The sequence below is a fragment of the Topomyia yanbarensis genome, chromosome 3 (genome assembly GCF_030247195.1).
Source record: "Topomyia yanbarensis strain Yona2022 chromosome 3, ASM3024719v1, whole genome shotgun sequence".
Classification (NCBI taxonomy): domain Eukaryota; kingdom Metazoa; phylum Arthropoda; class Insecta; order Diptera; family Culicidae; genus Topomyia; species Topomyia yanbarensis.
In genome coordinates, this window is record NC_080672.1 from 79,360,692 (window position 1) to 79,374,511 (window position 13,820).

Here is a 13,820-nt window from a genome sequence, read left to right on the forward strand (position 1 = left end):
ATGCATAAATTTTCCATCCGCGTCCGAGAGCACTTGAACGAGAGAGTGCGCAAACAGTTGTCAACGAACGTGGGTTTTTTCTTTTCTCGCTTTTTTTCCGCATCAACGCCGGAACGGTTGGTCGGTCGTCGATAGTCGATAGTAAGGTCCCCGTAGAAACTTGCCAATCGCTTGCACGGAGATTGTTCTCCGCTATTCGGTGAAATTTCCAATCCAAATGAGGTAGGAAAGACGTCAACGGGTGCCGTTAGACTGGTTCGTTTGGAGATGAAGAGGAACTAACAGGGAGGGGTCATAGTACGGATGATGGATGATGTGCTCTGATCGAGATTTTCGTGTCGATTCATTTTATTTCGTTCTGTGACAAACATTTAAGTCTACTGATTGATGGTGCCGGTGGTTGAGTCGTAAGCGTGACTGATTCTCACCCAAGGCGCTATGGGTTCAATCCCGGCTGAGGTCGTTTGAATATTCTGAGGTTAAAAATCGCTGGTAAAAATTTCTGGTCCGGAAGGTTAGCAAAGCCATTTGTTCCTGTCCATGTACTGATAGGTCAATAGCTAGTATCCAGATGATTGATGTGCTTCTCTGGCACCGGTGATAGGCATTCAGACACAGATCAACGAAAAATAAATATGAACAGACAAAATAAGTCAACCGCTCATTACTTTTGAGAAAATTCGAAACAAACAAGATTTATTTAATCGCGTCAACCAAGTTTTATAATCTATAATTCTTTGAATGAAAGTTGAATTGTTATTGAAAGATATATAGATGATAGTAGTGAAAACCCTCGTAGGCTATACAACTTATTTCCAGAAGAAAAAACCGGCTCTGTTATAATTAAATCAAGCCATAAAGCTTACTTTCAATGCTTTCAGTTGACTACCGCATCCCATTCCGAGTCCCAATCAATTCCTGATGCTCATAGCCATGCATTAAAGCGCGTCCCGTTTCCTGTCTGAAGCTAGATAAAACAAACTTCATTAAGCCGCTTCTGTCAAATAATCACCTACAAGTCGCGACATAGTTCCCCTCCAATTAATCCCCGACAATGGCATCACCACAACCTACACACCTTACGGCATCGAAAGTAAGTTGTCGGTGTCGGCCGCGGTGAGTAGGTCGGGAGGGCACAACAGAAATCGAAAATCATTTCGAAAAGAAAGTATGGATAAAAAAGGGAAAACTAACTTCTTCCACCTTCTATACCATCAACCTCTCTGCCTTGGGTCTTCCGCTACCTGGCTAGCCCCGTCTGCTGTACATACGTACATATTATAATTGCCCGCACCGATAGGGGTCAGCAAGGAAGGTGGTAGGACTGTGAGCCGTTTTGTGTCTACCTGTTTGAGCGGTTGACCGAAGACCTAAGAAGACAAACGAGACACACAGTGAAAAGGAATGCCGAACGGAGGAATAATAACCAAAGGTGAAAACATCGTCAGCAGGGCAAAGAATGACAATAAGTGTAAAAGGTGAATGGTGGTTGGCACGGCACGGTACCGAGCACAAATGCGAGAAGGGTCCCGCTCCCGACCCTAGCCTGGGATACGATACAGTGCAAACCAGCGTGGATAGACAGGTGCAGATGGATGAAAAAATGATTGGAATTTTAGTTTTGTTTTGTTTTGTGTTTTTACGACAACTCAGCTAAAGTAAAATGTTACTTTTTTTGTGTCACTCTGTTGAAACTAGACTTCTTGCTTGATTGAATCAACTGAAACAATCTATTGAATGGTGATTGATTACATTTCACAAATAATATTTGGAGTTTTATTATATTGTGAATTATCGATACGTCAAAGAACTATTTTCAAGGTCATGCAATATAAAATTTACTTAAATGTTAGCAGGTAAATAATCCGTACCTTTTTATGACTTTCATATCAAGAATCGCAACAATGGGTGATTATGAACAGAGCCGTAGCAATCTAAGGTACGTGGTACCTAGAACCGTCAATAGGATGTACCCAAGTGGCTCAAGCAAATACGAGAGGTTATAAATAGTCGTGTCTATTTGAATCATATGTTGCTCGCATGCCAAACGAGCAGCATCATGACTATGACGTCCGGACTATGAGCGGTCGACTCTATGAATGGCATTTTCGGTGAAACAAATGCCGTTCTAAATTCTTTTTTGCGATACAGGCACTGTTAGTCTATTCAATCAAATTCCATACAATAATTCAACATTTGAATTCCTGAATTTTGACTGCAAAATATTGAAAATTACACCATAACTCAACATCTCATGGACCAATCGTTCTAAAAGTTTGCACTGTTCTTTACATCATTGATCAGGTATCTGCAGAAGCTTTTTACAAAATTTGCATTATTTTTTTCAACATAAAAACATAGGTTTATCGATTTTTAGCAAAAGAAGAACTTAGCAAAATTTCAAATCGATTAGTCCAATAGATTTTGGGTTATGATGCACACCGCACAAGTTTTTCAAGGAGGCGCCTTCGGAGATTCAGTGTCACTCACTCAATTTTCAGTATTTTGCCGTGAAAATGTTGCATTATTATATCGAAATTGAATGAATAAACTGTATCGCTACATCGTTTCGATTTTAATGTGCCTTTTTACCGAATGAACCATGCCCTCTCCCAACGCTTGAACCGTAGACGAATTTTTCGGATGCCAGTACCACTTGTACCCGTTTTCTCGCTGTATACAAAATTTATCGTGCGCTCTTCAGTCGACGCCGATTCCTTTCGATCATGTCCATATGAGCCTGCCTAGTCCTAGTTGTCCATTCTAAGTTTATAACTGATTCACTCTAGAATACCTATCCGTCTTTCAATTTCATTGCTTTCGTTTTTCTTAGTCTTAAATTTACCGAAAATAGCCGACAAAATCGATGCAGTAATTTATTTTTTGTTTGTGTTTATGTGGGAATTCCCATACCAAAACCCGTGATGCGTTTTTATCCCTAATCAATCTGACAACATGCTTCTGTAGGTATTGCGGAAGCACGGGCGAACTCAACTGGATTTGCGCCTACTTAAAGGCGAGGATTAGTTGGAGATTATAGTGGACGAGCAAATTGAGTTATTGTTACCGTTTTTCAGTTGACATTTTTCAATGATAATTAATTAAAACCACAGTTTACCGTTTACGTTTCAGATTACTTTTTTATTTCCGTTCAGCCATCCTCAGAACTTCACAATACAAAACTAAACACTTATTCTACGTTTATTTCTCCCACTGGCGATGCCGCCAGTTTTGCTGTTAGTCCTGTTTTCAAAAAGTTGCGTAGCTAATCTATAGCTTTTCTTGGTAGCGTGTTTTAAAAAGAAATATTAGTATCCATGTTAAAGGCTCAGACTTTTTTATTTCGAAGACTTTATTATAAATATTATGTTTTTCCATTAAAAAATATTAGTACATTTGGGAGATACTCAACTATTTTTGCCAAAACAATTAAAATGATGCTTTAGCCAAAAATAATGTTTAGGAGCCCCCATTGAAGAGCTTTAATTTCCTCTAATTTGATATAAATATCATGAAAATCGCCCATTCGGATCCTGCCGGGGACTAAGACAAAGTGATGGTCTCTCGTGCCTATTGTTTAACATTGCACTAGAAGGTGTTAACAACCGAGGCACGATTTTTACACGTTCCAGCCAATTTATATGCTTTGCAGATGGCATGGGCCTTATTGGGAGAACATTTGAAACAGTGGCCGAGCTTTACACCCAACTGAAACGAGAAGCAGCAAAAGTTGGATTGGTGGTGAACGCGTCTAAAACAAAGTCCATGCTGATAGCAGGGACCGAACGGGAAAGATCCCGTCTAGGAAGCAGTGTTACGATCGACGGGGATGTATTCGAGGTAGTGGAGGAACTCATATACCTCGGAACTCTGCTAACGGCTAATAATAATAACGTGGTCAATACTACCACCAATGGTTCGGTACAGCTATGGGTAGTCCCCTATCGCCCATACTCGTAGATATCCCTTCGGAACATATCGGAAAATACGTTGATGACCTTTTCTTACTCATTCACAAAAATAAATTGCAAGACATACTGGACACCTTCAACAATTATAACAAACACATTCAATTTACGTGTGAAGTCGAACAAGCAGGCATACTCGGAGTCTTCGAGCGCCGTGTGCTTAGGACTATCTTTGGCGGCGTGCAGGAGAACGGTGTGTAGAGGCGAAGGATGAACCACGAGCTCGCCAGGCTCTTGGGCGAACCAAGTATCCAGAAGGTGGCCAAAGCCGGAAGGATACGATGGGCAGGGCACGTTGCGGGAATGCCGGACAACAACCCTGCTAAAATTGTGTTCTGCTCAAATCCGGCATGTATAAGACCACGAGTGGCACAGCGAGCTAGGTGGGCTGATCAGGTACAGCAAGATCTAGAAGGTATCGGCCGGAGCCATGGGTAAAGAGAGAGGCAGCCGCAAACTGAGTGTTATGGAGAAGAATTGTTTATCAGATTGTATCAAATTAATTGATGTGACATCATATAAATAAATAAATAAATCATGAAAATCGATCAAATCGTTCTCTTGCAATCCGGGACGTCAATTGAAAAAAAATATCAACTTTGCGCGTTAATAGCTGCCAAATGAACAAATATATTTTAACGAAAAAATAATTTTAACATATTTATAATAAAGTCTTCAAAATAAAAAAAAATCTCAAGTCTGTGACATGGAAAAATACATACTTGGGGATGGCTCTATAGCAAATTGCAACATATAGGAGCAGTAGAGTATGCTACAACATGACGTAGCATGTTTTTGCTTAAGACTTTATAGACTCCGGTCCTCAACTGAGTCATTAGCTTTGATAGAATAAAATTCATTTTTGAATTATACTGCAAGGTCTTGAAAAAAGCTACTTTTCAATGCCACCGTGGTCGTGTTTATTAAATACACGTTAAATTTAATAAAAAAAATGCCTACCCCCCCCCCCCCCCCACACACACACACAACCGAATTGCTACGGCTCTGATTATGAATATCGTTATATTAAGTTAAAATTAACGTTTCGCCGCATGCAATTGCACTTGGTTTGCACTTTCTAGTAAAAGAACAGGACACTGAATGTAATTCATTTCGGCGTTGTATAAACAGCTCTACTCTCAACAGTAGGATGCAGTTAGCTTGAGTGCAACCATTGGGACTATATCAAAAAAGGAACACCGATGCTAATTACAAACATCCATCCGCGACCTTCACCAAAAATAATACAATAAAACAGTCATGCTAAACAATCTTGATACACACGGAAAACTTCTTCTTTGGTTTCGTTCTTATCTTGGAAAGCAACGTCGAATCAATATTAAAGATAATCTATCTGCTCCTCATCGCCCAGAAATATTTCTTGTCTATTTTAATGACAGCAATAACAAATTATAAAGACACCGCCTTTCCATGATCGCCTACGACACAAAGATTTTTTAAAGGATTGGGTGTCAACCGATAGCGATTTTGGTTTATGTTGACAGCTTTAGTACGAGACATAATCTGAACAGTTTTTTTTAAACCGCGTTCATATTCACAATTGTCACGTTTGCGCGAAATTTGTTTGATTTGCTCGACTCGTTCATTTCAAGGCACTGTTATGTCTCGGAGTCATCCGGGGTTCTGTACTAACGTTCAAACCACATCCTTAATTCAACATGGTAGGACACCGAGACAGCCAGATTTGTCTTTCGGAGAGCAAAAAGCTTTAGAGACTCTTTACAAACAGACCAGCGAACTGTTGAGAAATGCTGAAAAATGAGCATAATAGGTCCGTGAGGAAAAGTAAAAAGGGAAAGCTTATGCGATCTTCCGTGATGCCAGTTTACATGTAGTAATTTTCATTGATCAAAATTTTGCTGTTGTATTGTCTCCGCTTGTCTATGGGAACAGAGCCTGTAACCTGTTTGAAACTCGTATTACCAGAACGGAGTTGACAGAATAGAGGCTGTTCAATGAACCGGTTCATTGGATTTGCTCGTCGGCATCTTCCATGGCGAAACACATTCCATCAGCCGAACTACGAAAACCACTGTCACTTAATACACATTGACACTCCCAATATCCAGAGGGACTGCTCTCGCAACGTATTCGTCTCGGACCTAATGTCTGCCGGAGTGGATTGCTCTATAATGCTCGAGCGCCTCGACCTTCAAGCACGCATTCAAGCTCTACGAAATAACTCCTGCGACACCTTTCCGGAAAACTAACGGTGTTCCTCAGAGTTGTTTATACAAGATTTGCTGACAAAAGTAGGTAAGGCAAATAATTAAGATTATGACCTTTCATTTGAGTACTGTAAGTATTATTCGTAGAGCGGAATGTATTGCAGTTGACGTGATTGGATCCCGTTGGAACAGTGCTGCCAGGTATAGTTTCAATTAGCGGTTAAATTGTTCTATATCTTGTTATGAAATATTATTCAAAACTGATTTAATTTTTTTATGAATTAAAATTGTCCATATCCTGATGAAAAAGGATTTACAATAGTAATTCGTAAGGACAGGAAATAAAATAATAATTCCTGATCGTGAACAGCATGAAAGCAAAACCGATGACAACATAGACGTGAACGAAACGCAAGAGAAGGTAGACCTTCAAGTCGCGCTGGATAACGCAGCTGATGCATCGCCGCCAAGGAAAAGGATCTCAGCACGCAGCAACTAGCTGCGTCAACACGAACTCACATCTCGCAGAAAGGTTTTTATTTGAACGTAAATTTACAAGCTATGCCAGTGGTAGGCATGTTCGAATGCAGCCTAAGAGCGAATCTGGTGCTTTATCCAACTTATGGACAGTGGTAAAACTGGTTCTGAACCAACGAATTCAGTCACAACGCCAGCTCTAGCCAATTCGTCCGCCCATTCATTTTCAGTAATGCCGGAATGACCAAATACCCATAGAAGGTAGATAGGTAGTTCTTCGACTTGAGTTCGACATGCGAAGTGCTTTCAGGGCAACCTGTAAGAGTAAAAATAGATTCTTTTACCGCAAATTATCTGTTGAAGGGTCGATTGTACGCCATATAGAATCACGAAGATTTCTGCTTGGAATACGGTACAGTATCTATCAAGCGAATGAAACTGGTTTAATCTCATTTCATGGCAATAGACTTAAGCACCGGCTCGGGTCTCCAACAAAGAACCGTCAGTATAACAAACTACGTATTCTTCAAGTTGTCGCTTCATCCCACCAGACAGCTATTCCTCACGAGGAGGAATTCTCACATTGAATGTTTTAACAGGAAAACTACGTGAGAGTGTAAGGCCATTAGGAGCAAGTGTATACTCATCCCAAGTAACCATTTGGGGCTAGAGCCTTGTGTGGCTAGTTGCACGATCTATTGGGTTACTGTTTCAGAGCCCAGTAACCTTATGACGGTATGCACAAGAAAGTGCTTCTTGTTTCAGAAACACATGTAGTGGTTTTTTGTTCAAGAGTGCCCTTGGAGCAGCAGTAGGTGTTGTCGAGAATGCACCAGTCATAGCCATCAAGACCATCCTCTGAAGATGATTTAACTTTGAATGGATTGTCATAACTTCTCCCTTCTGCCGCCAAACAAGGCACCTGTATGCCAGTATTGATCTCACAATTCTTGTGTACATCCACTCAATATACTTGGGTTTGAGTCCCCAAAATTTGAAGATAGCCCGTCTATACTACAAGCTTTCTTGATTCTGAAATCGATGTGAGCTATCCAATTAAGTTTTGATTCAAGAATTACCCCAACATACTTAACTTGATCTACGACAATAATTTCAGAGTCAAAGAACTGCAGTGGACGAGCTCCGCTTGTAATACTTCGTTGCGTGAAAAACATCATTGATGTTTTATTTGGATCAACTGATAGTCCAACATGAAGATATCATTGCTCAACAACACATAGGGCTTGTTGCATCAAATTAAAAATGTGTGTTAATGCAAATACCGGTAATCATCATGCGACAATCATCGGCGAAACCATACGTCGGAAACCCAAGCTCATGAAGTTTCCTCAACAAGCCATTGGCGACAAGATTCCACTCAGTTTCTTTATTTCTACTTGTCTCAACGATGGCCACAGATGTCGGTTGCTAAGCATTGCGTGTATCCAGTTTGTGATATATATGAAGGTACTCCATGACCTCGTGCTTCTTCCAAAATGGCTTCGAAAGACACGTTGTCAAAAGCATCTTAAATATCACGAAAAACTGCTAAACTTGATTGTTTTTGTGAAAAAGCTTTATCAATGTTGTCGACTACATTGTGTAACAAGGTGGTAGAAGACTTCCACCGCTGATATCGTTCTATTGATTTGAGAAGGTTAAACTGATCGGTCTAAAGCCTTTTGCCTACTTATAAGTGACGCGGCCACCTTTGGAAATGAATTTTACAGTTATTTCCCGCTACGCTAATGGAATGTATCCTGTTACAAGACTACAAGTAAGAACTTATTTCAAAATATGTTTCAAGTGTTCATATACTCTTTGTAGTAGAACTGGATTGATTCCATCGTTTCCCGGAGACTTATTTAGAGAAAAATTTTCAATCGTCCATTTAATCGATTCGGTTGTCACAATTCTACGAGCAAATGCCCGAGAATCAGAACTACTTGAAAAGAATTCAGGGGCAGTCGTCAATGATGGCTCAGTACAGCCTGGAAAGTGTGTGTGTGTGTGTGTGTCGAAAATACAGTTGAGTACTACATCTGCGTCAGACGAGTATTCACCATTAGCAGTTCTAATTGAACTGATTATTTAATCTACTAGCCTCGTTGAGACTTGAGACATTCGTGCAGAGGCTTTTCCAACCATTTTGCTCAAAGGATCGAAGGACATTTCTGTATTCTTTGCGAGCCAATTTAAACGATCCGAAGCCGCGTCTGCGATTCCAAGCTCTTCCACTTTCAGCGTCAAACAAGTTCGGAAGGTGTTCCACGAAAAGCACACATAACTCGAAAAGGACAATCCTCTTGGTACGCTGCTACTATGAGTGACTTTATTTTATCCACTACCTCATCCAAATTACTTGGAGATTCAATCGTCGGAAGATACCCATACCTAGTCGCCAAGCCGTCTTCGTAGAGGTCCCAGTTCATAGATTTGGGATTATGATATATGACTATATTTTGCGAGACGTTTAAATGATCAAAGACGATGTACTTACGATCAGATAACAACGGTTAGAGCTCGTTTGGTACGAGCCAGTTTGCCAACTCATGCGTGATACCGTCAGAGCAGAGAATTACATCTAACACCTCTTATCAACTAGATCGTGCAAATGTTGGGCGATTTCCTACATTAAGTATGTGCTGATTTATACTATTTAAGTATTGCATCAATTCGGTGCCTCTCAAATTGATATCAGAGCTGAACCAAATTATGTGGTGGGCATTTGCATCACTTCCGACTATGAGGGGAAAGTCATTTCTATCACAGTATGATACAACCCTTTCGAAATCATCAGAAGGTATACATATATGCCGAACAATAGACGTATTGTTCGTATCAACAGTCATATTGAGCGTGAGGTCGGATATGAGACATAGTCAATAGTCAAATGGGTATTAGGGACATGACCATCACTTGAATTTGCGAAGAAATAAGCGTCAGCTGTGTCAGAGATTTGCGTAACACAGCAGGGGTAAGATCCACGACACTCCGAGCGCGGCTGGCATATTTTAGTCCTGCCAGCCATTCAGTCCTCGGCACAGAGAAACACCTTCACTTGAGCACTCCTGTTTTAAGTCGACTCTTACGACATGGGAGCAGGAATCCAGTGGATTAATTCTTTGTTGAGAAACTTTAACTCACTGGATGTCACACGACCTCTGGAAGGTTGTTTCAATTTCATGAAATATTTTTTATCTTGTTACCAACGAAAAATAAAAATAAAGTTATTAAATCTGTTTAACGTCACCTGCATCGGAAGAAAATTAACAATCAGTACGTAACCATATAATGATACTGATGAACGGTCAAAAACTACACAACTGAACTCCAACGCGGGACCTTGCACAGCATATTGGATTAATCGTAATGACTGAGACAATTTCGCATCGAGTGCCCTCTATAAACGACCCATAACCAGTTCAACATTAAACTACGCTATAATAAAATTTAATGTAATGTGTCTATCGAACGGACGATGCTCGCGAGCAGCATGGGAATGGATGCAATGTTAATTTTGGACGTTCGGAAATTGTCTGTAAACCTAGTTAGTTGATAGTCCGGAATGCTATCAACAGTGCTGAGAATATTTTCATCTCTACCGGTGATTACTTATTAGCTCAGAAATTATAGTCACTACTATAATATTATTTATTGCGTAATTATTTCCTTTACATCCTAATTTTATGCTTAATTTAATATTTATGTGGGTTGTACCTCTGCATAAGGAGTAAACTGACTGAAACCTTTGCATGCATAAAGGTGCAACACCCATAACTTTTAGAAAGTTGAGATTAATCCATATCGAAAGTATCCAACACTAGCATTAAGTTGACAGCTTCATGAATAAAATATGGTCATGAATTCGTGGATTAAATATGATGGCACCGTAAAGTGCGAAAATGGAGATGTAGCTCCTGGACTCATGACAAACTGGTCGGTGTTAAGTCAGACAGGACTAAGTCGCAAAACATCAAAAATGAGATAATGATAACACTGGATAAAGAATTTCTTCTGCTACATTCGACTTTTGCCAAATGTGAAATATGTAACATGAAACAAGAATTATGGCAAAAAATAATTTCCAATTATAACGTAGAGGATGCAGCGATTCAAACTTTAAACCCATTTTTCTCGAAATCAATATTTTGCTACTTGGTCCGGTCTGACTTAACACCGACCAACTAGTCTCGTATTCATCAAACCACAAATAATGAATCACAAAACTAGATCAAACCCGAAATTTCATGGCATTATACTCGATTATCATTAGTTGACATCGTGGCTATCAATGTTTCTCCTACATTTCGAATATATTTAAAAATTTCGAATTTCTTCAAACATTAGAACATTGCGTGATTGGTTAAGGAATTCATATTTCGGGTTGATTTATTAATTTAAGTTGACTAGAACGACTTAAAGAGTCTCTAGAAAGATAGATAAGCCTTGGAGGAAAGTGACAGCCATGCATTAGTATTCATGAAGTGATCTAAATTTATTGTTCCTGAGCATACGATCTGATTTAACACTATCAATATTTGTTATTATGTTTTAATTGCCGCAAGGTTCTACTGTATCGATCAACATTTATACAACTAGTAATCTTGCGAATTCGCTCTAGAAGTCAGGACTAGATTGGTGGACACACTCCAGACATCCTCGCGAAAGCTCAGTCGTTATGACTAAATAGTTTAACTATGTTCTGAAAACTTTACAACGATTCAGAAGCATTGTTCTATCCTGAGCACTTTTGCTCTAAAAACACTTTTCATATATTCCAGTACCTTGCTAATTGATTGCTGTTTGAATATATAAACAATAGTCGGTAACATTATACTAAATACTAAATTAAAATGATTTGAATTCTTAATTACTACTCCACTAAACCTGACAGATGTACCTCGCTTAATCTTGTTGGACCCGATATTCCTCAAGCGATTCGAGTGAAAGGACCAAGTGTTTATATTTGTCCTCGTAAACCCCTTCACCGATTTCTGCTATTTATGTTTTGAACCCCATTAGAAAGTTGTTTGATCAGCTGCAGTACAGTACACGAAATATATTTGTTGACCTAGTGCGCAAATTCCACACCCATTGCAGTTAACCATCAGGTAGTACATTACCTGCTTCTCCCAACGAATCCTCAACACACCTACCTTGACTGAGTTTCGTAGTTCGCCTTCGTCGCCGGAATCTCACCAAATGAGTCCACCAACCAGACCGGTGAAAGAATAGTTAAAATGTCGTAAAGCACCAACGTAAATCGATTCCCTAATCGGTTTACTCCGTTCCCCTCTGACCCTCTGACGGGTCGGTACCTACGTCGACGATGCAATTAATCCGGCAGCCTTCCGATCTAAAAGCTATTCGACGGTTGCACTCGCTGGTCTTGATAATTCATTAATTTCGAAAATTACACTCGTTTGCTTCGGTTCACGCTTCAACCTGCATTCACTTTGCCCTGGTATTTTGATACCTGTTGCACTGAGTTAGGATAATTCCACGAAGGGCCACAAAACCAACTGTGTACACTTTCGTCGGTTCCTTTTCAAAACGCACCAAAAACACAAAACCCGAAAGGTGTATTCTTCTTAACTACCTTTCTCGCTACAATCACTTTCGATTTTCCTGCTCGACCGACCTTTTCCACCGAAAAAAGGATCCTGTTCTGTCCGGATTGGTGATGCAAGCAAGCATCAAACATCATTTTGCAGGATATCAAAACACTTAAACGCACTTCCAGCACCCATTTTGAGCACACCTTCGCAATGTTTCGACTGAGAACAAAAAAGTGGTTCACAACCCCCGGAGGGAAAGTGTGTACTTGCTCCAAAATCAAACGATCAAAACCGTCACTCGAGCAGCGTTAATCGTATCCACCGAGGGCGCAAAACACTAGCAATAACTCACTGCAATTAAATCAAAAATTGCCACAAAACCGAAATCACCCGCAACAGCACAGCACCGAAAATTGGAAATTAATTTGTCTTATTATGCAAACCCGAACCGCCGAATTGGGAAATCCAAATTCCAAAAAGTTCCCCTCAAATCAATAAAAAACAGAGTTGATGATTGACACCCAATGGCAATCGAAACCGATAGGTCCTCTTTTTCTTACCAGGCAGCAGACCGAAAAAAAACCCGTGCGCGCGCAGCAACTGCAAGTTCGAAACTGGCCAGGATCGCTCGGATCGTAAGCCGCCAGAGCCCCCACGTTCTGTTGCAGACGCAAACGCAAACGCATCAAGTCTTTCACAGCCGCGCGCGTTCGCTCGCTCATTCGCTCAAAGTTCGTCGGGTGGAAAATGCGGCTTTCGACTAAATAAGTCGAGCATTACTTATCCACCCTACGCTGGTTCTGCATTGCTATGCAATGCGCGAGAGAGTGTGGTTTTCTGACAAAACAACAGGTTGCTGCTCATGCGATGCGTTTACCGCGAGAGCGGTGAGAGGAATTGAGCATGAGAGAGTAAAGTCAGCTGAAAATGGGGTTGAATATCGGGCAGCTCTATTTAACGTTTGCATATGTTTCGAGAGCTTTAAACGCAATTATGCTATACTTTCTCGGAATAGACTAGCGTGAAAACGGGTGGCGAGCGAGGTTATAGTTATATGCTACGCGATAGGCAACCGGAGAGACATTCTCCTATTTTTTCGCTTGCGTTTGTTGTTATCAGTTCATTTAACTGCAAAGGTTCATGCTCTCGCACGGTTACGGCTGAGCATTACATGATTTTTGCATGGTCAACTATGGGCTTAGTGAACAAATATTTGATAATTGGCTAATGATAGTGCGGTCAATAGTGTTGTTTGTTACCACCTCGAGAGTATTTTGTTTGAATCGTGTTTAAGATATACTAATCGCTAAATTCAAACAACTTTTTGGTGAAAAACCATTCACCTATTTCGATCTAGTCAAACAGTTTCTTTCAAGCAGGTGTGCAGTAAACAGAAGGTGCGCTTGCAGTGGAATGACCATAAAATAGATTTGTTGAAGGATTTTAGGGAAATGTGTCGGTTATCTAAAAAATACCAAAATTTAATGTTAATATAAACAATTAAAAGTAATTGTTTTAGATTTTGGGAGCAATCTTGAACTGCTTCTTAGTCCACTGAACATTTTTTGTAATTTTTTTTTATCGAAGTCCATTTGATAAACCCAGGTCTTTCACCTAAAACCCAC

At 40.1% G+C, this 13,820-nt stretch overlaps 1 protein-coding gene across 1 annotated transcript in view; it reads right to left on the minus strand.

The window, feature by feature from the left end:
- The window catches only part of LOC131694210 (patched domain-containing protein 3), a 256,312-nt gene extending 243,481 nt beyond the window's left edge, over positions 1–12,831 (minus strand). The window contains exon 1 of the mRNA XM_058982713.1: positions 11,794–12,831. The gene's annotated coding sequence lies outside the window, so the exon portion shown is untranslated. The remainder of the gene's footprint in view (positions 1–11,793) is intronic.
- Positions 12,832–13,820: the final 989 nt, after the last annotated feature.